General features: G+C 33.8%; 1 pseudogene; it reads left to right on the forward strand.

The window, feature by feature from the left end:
• Positions 1 to 9399: 9399 nt before the first annotated feature.
• LOC130854685 (U6 spliceosomal RNA) lies at positions 9400 to 9499 on the forward strand (annotated as a pseudogene).
• The last annotated feature ends 1364 nt before the right edge of the window (positions 9500 to 10863 follow it).

Here is a 10863-nt window from a genome sequence, read left to right on the forward strand (position 1 = left end):
GTGAGTGAGCATTGGCACCCTGCCTGGGTCACGGTGGCTCAGTTGATCGTGGCAGTGCCTTTTGCCAAGGCACATCGATGGCTCAGGTATAAACAGAATGTCTCCAGAGCTGGGCTACTCTGTAGACTTTTGGCTGTAGACTCTAGGCCTGCCCTGCCCTGGGGCCTTTGTTATCCCAGAGTGCCTTAGCCAGGCCCAGAGAGGTCCTTCCTTTGTCCATCACAGATGCTGAGAGAGAAGCTACACCCATGGCTCCTCCCTGCTGCTTGTGAGTCAGCAGTATCGAGCTGCTGCCATGGCCACCCAGCTTTCTGCAGTAGGCACTCTCTGCTGCGGATTTCTTCCCTCCTGTCCTTTCAGTTCGTCTTCCCACTGCCAACAATGTTTCTCACCCTGAACCAGTTCTCTGGTTCCCACGTTCCTGCTCCCAGACCTCCTGTTCAGCTGTGAACCGATGTCTCAGTCCGGACACACTGAGCCATGGTGCAGACCCTACGTGTGTTTCCTACTCTTTCCCATCTGCACAGCTCAGCTGCTTCACCCTCTTTGAACAGTCCCAAATGCCTCCTTTCTGACCCAGGGAAATTCCCCATTGGAGAAGGGGTTTCCCCGTCAGATAAGGGATGTTTCCTTGAATTTGGCAATCTCCTGTCTGTTTCAGATCCCCCTGCCCCAGGGTGTGTGACCCATCCCTTTCCTTTCTTCTCCTCCTCTTTCTCCTTTTTTTTCTTTTTTCCTTCTGTCCTACCCAGTTATGTCGGGATCTTTGCAGTCCTTTCTGGTGTCTGAGGTTGTTTGCTGGTGTTCAGCTGGTGCTCTGTGGGAATTATTGCATCTTTTTGGTGTATTCCTGATGCATCTGTGGAGAGAGATGCATTCCATGTCCTTCCACTTCTTCACCATCTTTTGTTAATCAAGAAGGCTTTTTTATTAGCACTGACAATTACAGTAATTATGATTTTTCTTAAGTGTTTTATTCTGAATTCTTTTCCACCCATGCTGTACATACATAGTTGTCTATATCATCTTTGAAGAGAGTTTTTCTCTGTCTCTAACTTCAAAGTTCATTATTCTTGCTATTTGCCTTTTATTCCCAGTAGAGATTTTGTTTTTCTTGTCTTCTTGTGTTTTCCCAGCATGAGTACTATTTTAAACAGTTTGCTTTGTTCATATGTTCTGCCTCTGGAATTGGTATGATTATGTTTGGGTCTTAATGGGAGAATTACTGGAAGTAAGAAAGGTTTCAGTTTGATAGAGCTAAAACTTGCCTTTGACCATCTTGCAATCAGCAATAATGGTTTAGATTGTCATTTATCAGACCAAGCAACAGATTTGTCATAAAAGATATATTTTCAGAAAGAATTACTCAAATCATCCATATTAAATTACTCCCTAGTTAATAAAAGTAAAATGGGTTTATCTTTTGAATCATAATATTGTAGAAACTGAAGAGCCAGGAAGGTAAAACTCTCCAGGGACAGCCTACTGGGAGACAGGACACCTGTGGCTTTATTGATAAAAGTAAACAAAACATAATGCAATAAAGAAACTGCTTTGCTTATATTTATTTCTTCCTCAGTTTATTCACTTCATCATCTGGACTGGGTTTTGCTCTTCTCAGTTACATGCTTTGACTGTCAGAGCCTAAATATTTATAGAATGACTGTCTGTCTATAACAGTTACAATAGGTAAGCTTGTCTTTCTACCAAGATAAAGGGGGTTTAGATACTATAAAAGTATGTATGTATCTATTGTGTCAAAGTGTGTTTATGATTCACAGCTACCTGTAATAAATACACTTTAAAAGTTAACTGATTTTTAATGTAGATCATGGGTTAGAACTATCACACACTGTTTTATTATTGTTTATTTGAAATATATCAACAACAGCAGAAAATCTGTATGCTAATTTTTAGCCCACAGATATGTTCAGCTGTGTTTACCTCTTTTTTCGTGTAAGGAATGTCTAAAATATTTTCTGACACTCCATGCCTTGGGAGGAAAAAGTAAAAGAATTTTCGAGTTGTAGTTTGTGTTAGGTATTAAAGCATTTGCCAAATCTGACTTATATTGACAATGTCCTATTGAATTTCGGCACCTCTTGATCTTCACTCAAAACAGAAGCCATTTCTGAATCTACATGCAGTCTGGGTAACTACTTGTGGGTGCACTTGAGCCATTGAAGTGTTCCTGGCTATTGGCCCTTGGGATGACTGCATTTATGTGGTATGGAGACTAATTCATTTCAAACCTTTCTCATCTTCACAACTGGAAAGAATTTCATGCTTTAATCACATGCTTTAGTTCATACAAATTAATGTTTTCTCTTCATAGTTCAAAAAAAAGTTGCATAGATTTGATGTTCTCCCAAATTGACTTAAACTGCTGATAGAGATGGCATTTAGAGGGAAGGAAGTAGCCAGCATCCTCCTACAGCATCATTTCTTTCTTGACAAAGTCCTCTAATTGCAGTTGGTGATCAACAATATGTTAGAAGATTAAATATTTGTGGGGCTCTCCATCTCACCTTAGGGACCAGACAGTCCAAGGGCAAAAGGGGGGCAGCAAGGTGGATTCAGAATAGCCTGAGTTCAGGGTCACCTTATAATTTTATTAGACTTGCAAACTTGGGAAATTCATCTACCCTCTCTAAGCCTCAGATTCTTTGCACAGCAGTGATGATAGAGATGAGAGACAACATGGTCTTTTTTGTTTGTTTAATGTGGAGATGGCAAGACACCGTAGAGTGTGTTTGTTAAGAAATGATATTATGTGATGTCATAGAGGTGTTAGCTAAAGCTACAATGGCAATCATACTTCTGGTCGTTAAGAAATGATAATTATGTGATGTCATAAAAGTGTTAGCTAAAGCTACAATGACAATTATACTGTAATATATAAATGTATCAAATCAACATGTTATACATCTTGAAATTACACAATGTTATATGTAAAATATATTTCAATTAAAAGAACTTTTTAATAGGAATGTGAGCTCTGAAGGCAGACTAGCCTGCATTTGAATCCTGGCTCCCTTCACCAGTGTAGGAAAATTACTTAACTTTTCTAGGCTTCATTTCATTCATTTTAAAATTTATTTTAATAATAGTACTTTTTCTTTGTGTGTTATTATAAGAAATAAATGAGATTATTCAGGTAGAATATTTAGAATGTCACGTGGAATGGAGTAAATGCTCAATAAAGTTGATGTTTTAGTTACAATTTTCATGTTCTCTATGAAAGCTGAGAGTTCACTTTGAGAAGGAAGGCAAGGGCTAGATCCTTAAGGAATTATTTTCTTGTTACATGTGGAAATAGCCTGAAAATTTGCATTTTAGCAAGATCATACTAGCTGTTTTGAGAAGGGCTTATGTGGAGGGGGGCTTATCCCACTGGCATGGGTCAAGGCCATCAACTAAGATACAACAAGTGGAAATGTAAATAAGATAGAAATGGAAGGATTTCATGTTATTTTGTGGGTAGTACTGACAACATTTTGTGACTAAATATGTAGGAGGTGAAAGAGGTTGATAACCTTTATGTATCTTGAGCAATAAGGTCATATGATGATGGTCATTTATGATAAAGATACATTATTTTCCCATTAATAAAGATGAGTAAACCAGGAAAAGAAGAAGATTTGGGAGAATAAAGATGATGAAAGTAGTTTTAGAAAATGTAGTATCTATTCTCCAAATCAATATTACATGATAGTGGTAGAAGTGGTAAAATTTGTTTGGGGAACAGTTACACAGATTTCTCCAGAAATTAGTGAAGATGTTTGGAGAATCAGACAGTCTGATTTCATGCCAACCACAACTACAATGATCGTTCCTTTGGATAACTTAAGATGTACTTGGAAAATCAGGCAGGGAAGAAAATACAAATCTTAATTCCTGTTTCACTATGAATTAATTAAATAATATTCTCTAAAGTACATGGACTACTTGAGTAATTATTGACATAAGTGATTAATTTGGAGAATAAAGTCTGTCTAAAGGGCAAAATGCTGGGTAGAATATTACAGTGAAAAAACAAAAGGGTACAAGGTATTTAGAAGAAAGAAGGGAGGAAGGATAGAGACATGCAAGTTGCAACGATATTTTGCCTTCTTTGCACAGTTACTTAGGGGTGACAGTTTTTCTCAAGGAACTGGTATAGATCTTTCATTCATTCTATAAACACATATTAAATAACCATTATGTTCTGAGCTTTGTTAGGCGTTTAAGATACAGGCATGAGAATTAAAGGATCTGCCTCAAAGAGCCTACATGCTACTTTGAGGAGAAAGATTAAATGAACAAGTTATAAAAGAATTACAATATGTTCAGATCGTGATTGATAAAATAAAGGAAATTAACAATGAGGCCGGATAGAAAACAATGGAGGGTTCTTATCTTGGGTACTCATGGAAAACTTCATCTAAGGAGATAAGAAATGGTTTTCATGTATCTCACGGTGATTGTTAGAAGAGACATAGATTTTATGAACACAGATTTTAAACAAAAGGAAGCTTTTTTGGCAGAATGAAAGTTACTAATAAATGCTTTAAAATAAATAAAATGAGAGATATTAGGATATACTTAGGTATTTTGTAGAATAATCAAGCATAAAGAAAGAAATTGATGATGCAGGACAAAAAGGGCCAGTTTCAAAAGGGGAATCTTCAGTGGTGAAATGGGATGGGACCCTGAGCACAAAGAGAGCAACAGCTTTTCTTAGGAAATGGACACTTCTTCCCTTTTAGAGGAGGGCAGCTGAGTATACTTGGACAGCTGCATACAAGCTAATAGCTTTGTTAGTAGCAAAAGAAGGACCTCTCTCCTGAGTTGAGTATTTTTTTTTCCCTGTTTCCTATTTTATTCCTAAAAAAGTAGGGAGAAAAACATTGAAATTGTTCACAAAGATGTCCTGCTGATTTCCAAACTTTTAAATACACTTAATTAAAGCTTTTCCCCTGAGTAAAAAATTCATTTTATTGCAAATGCTGACATACTGAGTAGAGTTTATATTTTGATTTCAAAGTTTGAAGAAAAATGTCTCATACAAACTATTAGTTCTATAAGAAGGACTATGCCCAACGCTGAGCAATTTCATGAATCATTGGTCTCTGCTATTGCACATAAGGACAGTTTTTAGATTATATCTAAAGCACTGCTATGTAGTATTCTAGTCATGTTTGTTATGCCTACAGGGAAACATTACATATTTTTTTATAAATAAAATATCTTTGTATGTAAAAAGAAAACATTAGAAAATCACTTTAAGAAGAACACAAAATGCAAGATTAGCAAAAGTTTTCTGTACTGAGCAAACAGTTCTCCAAAATGTCAATCTCATCTTTACATAAGTACAAAATTTTAATATATTGCAAAAGTAAACTCAAACTTCAGTGTAATTCTTCATTTGATTAACATGGTAAATATTCTGAGAGGTCTGCATCTCATATGTCATTTGAATGAATTACAATGTGTCTAGAAATCATAGTAATTCAGTATACCGATGAATTCTTAAGTTGTATTTCTTAAATACTTAAATAGAGAATACAAATTTCTTTAGGTTTTCACTTGTGCTAAGACTCAGGTAACTTGAAATCTATATCTTCAGCTCCCCCTGCCATCATTTTTTTTAACTATTTGTTAATTCTGTTATATATAACATTTTGCATTCCAAATTTTAAACAAACTATGACTATATAAAATTGTTGAAATTTAATTCAAAATTTCCAACTTCTATTCTCTAATTCAATAGTCAGACTGATAAATTAGGCTTCTTCATTCATCATTAATTAATTCAGTCATTCAATGAATGTTCTTTGGTACCTAATATGATAGTTTAGACATACAGAAGAAAATAAGACAGCAGAGGCCCCTGGCCTAATAAATCTATTGTTTATTGGAGAAAATAGATATTTAACTAATAACTTAACTTCAAGAGTGATGAGTGCTAATAAATGGGAAACACAGGTCTCGTGGAAGTACAAGCCTAGTTTGTGTTTCATAGAACAGAATAAAGATGGAAACAATCAGATGATAGAAACATAAGCATTGTCTAGCCAGTCCCTGACCTTAATTTTCAAACATTGTTTTTTACAGTTTTGGCTGAGAAATACACTTGTATAATTTTGAAGAATGATGGTTCCTGGATGCTTGGCCTGAGTACATTAATAACTTAAGTTCACGGAGCAAAAATCATCCTGATTTATTCATAATTACAGCATATTTAGTTCAGTCTGATAATGAAACTTTATCTACAGTTGTCCAAACATCTTGAATTTAGAAATAGCTGTAGGTCTCCAAACAAATCAGTTGTAATTTTTATGTGGTAAATGTAATGACAACTTGAGAACTAGCTTCTAAATGAATAATGTCAGAAGATGTATCAGTGTTTCTAATTTGTTCCGTTCTTTTTCATTTGGCAGATAAACATTTTCAATGGTAATGATGAAATCAGTGCAGACAACGCTGCTCGTATTTAAAAAGAGGAATGAAAAGCATGCTTTTTAGACAAGCGGATTGGCAAATGGAATCAAATGTTTTAAAAGATCTGGCTGTTGCCTGACTGATTTAAAGGTATAGATATCTAGAATTTGGAAGACTCGCTTTTAAACTTTTAAAACATGTGAAATTACTGTAAGACAAAGCCTGATAGCCTTCCTCTAATCAGTATCAAGATACATAAACATTTTGCACTGTTCCACGTCACAGGAAAATTCTTTGTGTGACCCCTGCTTAATGAGTAGAATTGTATGAAACTGTTTTGCATTTTAATGAACCAGTGTGGATGGCTGGATCTCTGTATAATACAAGATATAAAAGCATTTTGAAATATATTCAAAGAATTCAGTTTAAAAATTGCAGTACTGCTGCTTTTTCTCGTTTATCTACTAAAGGTAAATAGTTAAGGTCTAGCAAAAATATAATAAATTGGGGCAGATTTTTAGAGGATTTCAAGTACTAAAGAGCCCAATTCTTTTCCTCATCTTAAATCACTCTTTACTTGTATAGTAAGTTCTATGTATGAGATAATTAAAAAATTTCAGTTAACTAAAGTTTGTTATCTATATCTATATCTACATCTACATATAGATGTAGATATTTATAGGTATATATCTAACATTGCTAGAATCAAATAATGTTAATGCTGTCAGTGGCAGAGAGAAAATATAGTCTGAAATTGCTAGTCAGAAAATGAGACCAAAAGATGGCACTACCATGCCAATGTGAACTAGGAAATTGGGACTAGAATCTAGGATTTATTACTTATTTATCTACTTATTTATTCCACAACCATTTGGAAGTCTGTCATGTGCTAAGCACCTTTCATGAAATTTAAGAAATAAAGATGAATGTGTATCACAGTTCCCAGCCCTTTGCTCTATGTCTAGTGCTTCTAGGCATCCCTATTTTAACCCTTAAGCTTCTTTCCGAAAGCATTATAAACACACTAGAGAATAAGCAGAAAAAAATAGGTTTGGAAGATTAATTTGGAAAATCTATAAGAGATAGAACAAAAAGACAAATAGGTGGAAAAGAGGAGAGAAAATTGGGAAGCCCATTCAAAAAATGCAGTATCTGAATAATACGAGTTCCAGAAGGACAGATCAGAGAAAAGGTATTAGAAGGAAGAATTAAGGAAGTGGATTTCTCAAGACAAAGAACATACATTTCTTAATGGAAAGGATCCACCAAACACCCAAGATAGTAGATTAAATTAAACATATCATTGTGAAGTTAGGAACAATCCTTAGGAACAAATATATGTTCTATTTACTCACAAGAAGAGAGAAAGAAATTTTAAAACAAGACACATACATATATTATTGAGTCATAATTGCTTCAGAGTACTCAACAGTAATGCTGAAAGGTAGATTGATGGATTCATATATTCAGTATTCTGAAGGAAAATGAAATCTAACCTAGAGTTCTATACCCACTCAAACTGTTATTAAAGCAAAGGTTAGAATAAAGACTTGGAGATGTGCACAGTTTTAAAAAAAATATGCTTACCACATACTGTTTCTCACAAAGCAACTGTACTATATGTTCAACAAATATGAGATAGAAACCTAAAAATGAGGAAAATATGGGACACAGAAAACAAGAGATTCAATTAAGGAGAGAGGTGAAAGGAATCCCCACGATGATATTAAAAGGCAGAAAGCAGCATGACTGCTGTACCCAAAGCACAGAGAGACCCAGACAGGATTTTAACATGTTCATGAATGTGTAGATCTATATAGTTTACAGTATAAGCTATAAACCACAGCCACACCCTCCTTTTCCCTGAGTGAGCAGATCAGCACATTCAAACCAGTGACTCTCACTTTTACTGATGAGATGCAAAGATGATATTTAGATAGGAGAGAATGAAGAGAGAATAAAGATCTAGACATATGGTGAAAATAAAGTGATGGCAGTAAATAACCTTCTCTCTCCAGAGCCTTCAGTCCTGTTAAATGTCTCTTTGAGATGTTTAGAATCTCACCAGTTCCACATAGTCCACGAAAACAGGGTGATGCTAGGTCCTGCCTAGTCCAGCATGCCAGAGCCTAAACTTCCCCAGGAGTCAGAATCAGCATCTGTGCCTTACTTCTTTGTTATAGTAAATGAGTTCAGAAGAGGAGGCCTAAACATACCTAAATGTAATAAGACACTAAAAAAAAAAAAGTTACCTAATCAATTTAATTGGGAAAAATGGGGGTGTGGGTAGAGAAAATTATATGTGCACTGAAACCACTTAAAAGGCTAATATAGTGATTATTTAGATGATTATCCAAAGCATGCATAATGTATGATTATAGATGTATAGATTAGATAGATAATTTACATAGAAATTAGGCTGGAATTCTCAGAAGTATGCGTTTTCTTATGAGATTTTCAGAAGACAAGCAAACCAAAATTTGCTTTAAATTTTCTAAATAACATGCTTCTACATGAAGGAAATAAATATTTCTAAATAGTATTTGAAAAGAAATAAAAGGCTAGAATTGCTTCATGAACATATAATTTGTAAAATATTTATGAATTTTTCAGGGAGTGGGACAGGTATATTTTTTACAGGGAACACAAAGCTCTGTTAATGGATTTTCATCTTCAAAATTAATGCAAAACTTACCATCCTTTCATTTCACTTATACTAAGTTAAAAGCTAGCTAAAAAATACTGGAAGAACTGTGACGACTGATAATTAACCTTAACCTAATTTATCAGGGAAAAACGTCAGAACTTTCTCATCTATTTTATCTTGCTACATGGTAACACTGAATTTGCAATGCCAATATTAGAATTGCCCAAATACGCTCTTGAAATGGTCTCTAAACAAATAAGCCTGTGTCCATAACTTCATAATCTGTAACATTTTAAATTTTGTACCATGTAAGGATAGACACTAAATACTCATTTTGGCAACACATCTACTAAAGTTGGAATGATGCAGAGATTACCATGGCCATTGTAGAAGAATGACATAAAAATTCGTGAAACTTTCAATACTTTATTAAAAACTTAAGAGATTTTTTTCCTATCAGACTTGTGCTACAGGAACCACTAAAGTGAGTCCTTCACATGAAAATAAAAGCACAAGCCAGTAACTTGAATCCATATGAAGAAATAAAGAACATCAATAAAGGTAACTGCAGAGGTAAATATAAAAAATAATAAAAATGCATTTTATCATAACATTTTTTTCTCTTATTTGATTTAAAAGACAACTACATAAGTAATAATTATAACTATGTTTATAGGCATATAAGGTATAAAGATGTAATTTTTATATCAGTAACAGAACAAAGGAGGGAGATGTATTGGAGCTACGTAGGAGTGAAGTTTTTTATACTCTTGAAATTAAGTTGGTATTTTAAACTAGATGCTTATACTTAAGATGTTATTTGTAATCTTTAGAGCAAGCATTAAGAATATAATTCAAAAATATAGTAAAAGATAAGGGAATTGAAAGTGTACACTAAAAAATATATCTTTAACAACAACAACAGCAAAAACAAATGGGCCAGTAATAGAGGAAGAGGAATTAGAAAAAAAATGTGACATTTGGAAAATAAATCACAAACGTCGGACATAAATCCGACATGAATTACATTTAATATAAATTACAAAATTAAATGTTAATTACATTCAATATAAAGAGGTTAAACATTCCATGTAAAGACAGAAATTTCAGACTGGATAAAAAAATTAAAAAACATGATCCAAACATATGCTGCTTACAAGTGACCCATTTTAGAGTCAAGAAAATTTATAGGTGAAGTGTAAAAGGGTTGGAATAGATAGACCATAACAGTAACAACAAAACAAAATAAAACAACAACAACAACAAAACTGGAATGTCTAGGAAAGTATCATAAAAAAAATATTGTAAGAGCAAATGTTTTACTAGAGAAAAAGACATTTTATAACGATGAAATTATTCCTTCTAGAATGTATAATAATTATAAACTTATATGCACCTAACAACAGAACTTCAAAATATAATGAAGCAAAATTGACAGTGGAAAAGAGAAACAGACAGTTCTACAATAATAGTTGGATACTTTAATACCCTTCTTTCAATAACAGAACAGACAGAAAATCAACTAGAAAATAAAAAACTTGAACAACATTATCAATCAACTATACCTAACAGCCATCTATAGAACATTCCACCCAACAGCATCAGAATATACATTGTTTTCAAATTCACATGGATATACTACATGCTAGGCCATAAAACAGATTTCAATACATTTAAAAAGATATAAACAATACAAAGAATGCTCTCAGATGACAACAGAATGCAACAAGAAATGATTAACAGAAAGAAATTTGTTGAAAATTACAAATGGAAATTAAGCAATATATTCCTAA

Source organism: Hippopotamus amphibius, chromosome 5 (assembly GCF_030028045.1).
Source record: "Hippopotamus amphibius kiboko isolate mHipAmp2 chromosome 5, mHipAmp2.hap2, whole genome shotgun sequence".
NCBI classification, from domain to species: Eukaryota; Metazoa; Chordata; class Mammalia; order Artiodactyla; family Hippopotamidae; genus Hippopotamus; species Hippopotamus amphibius.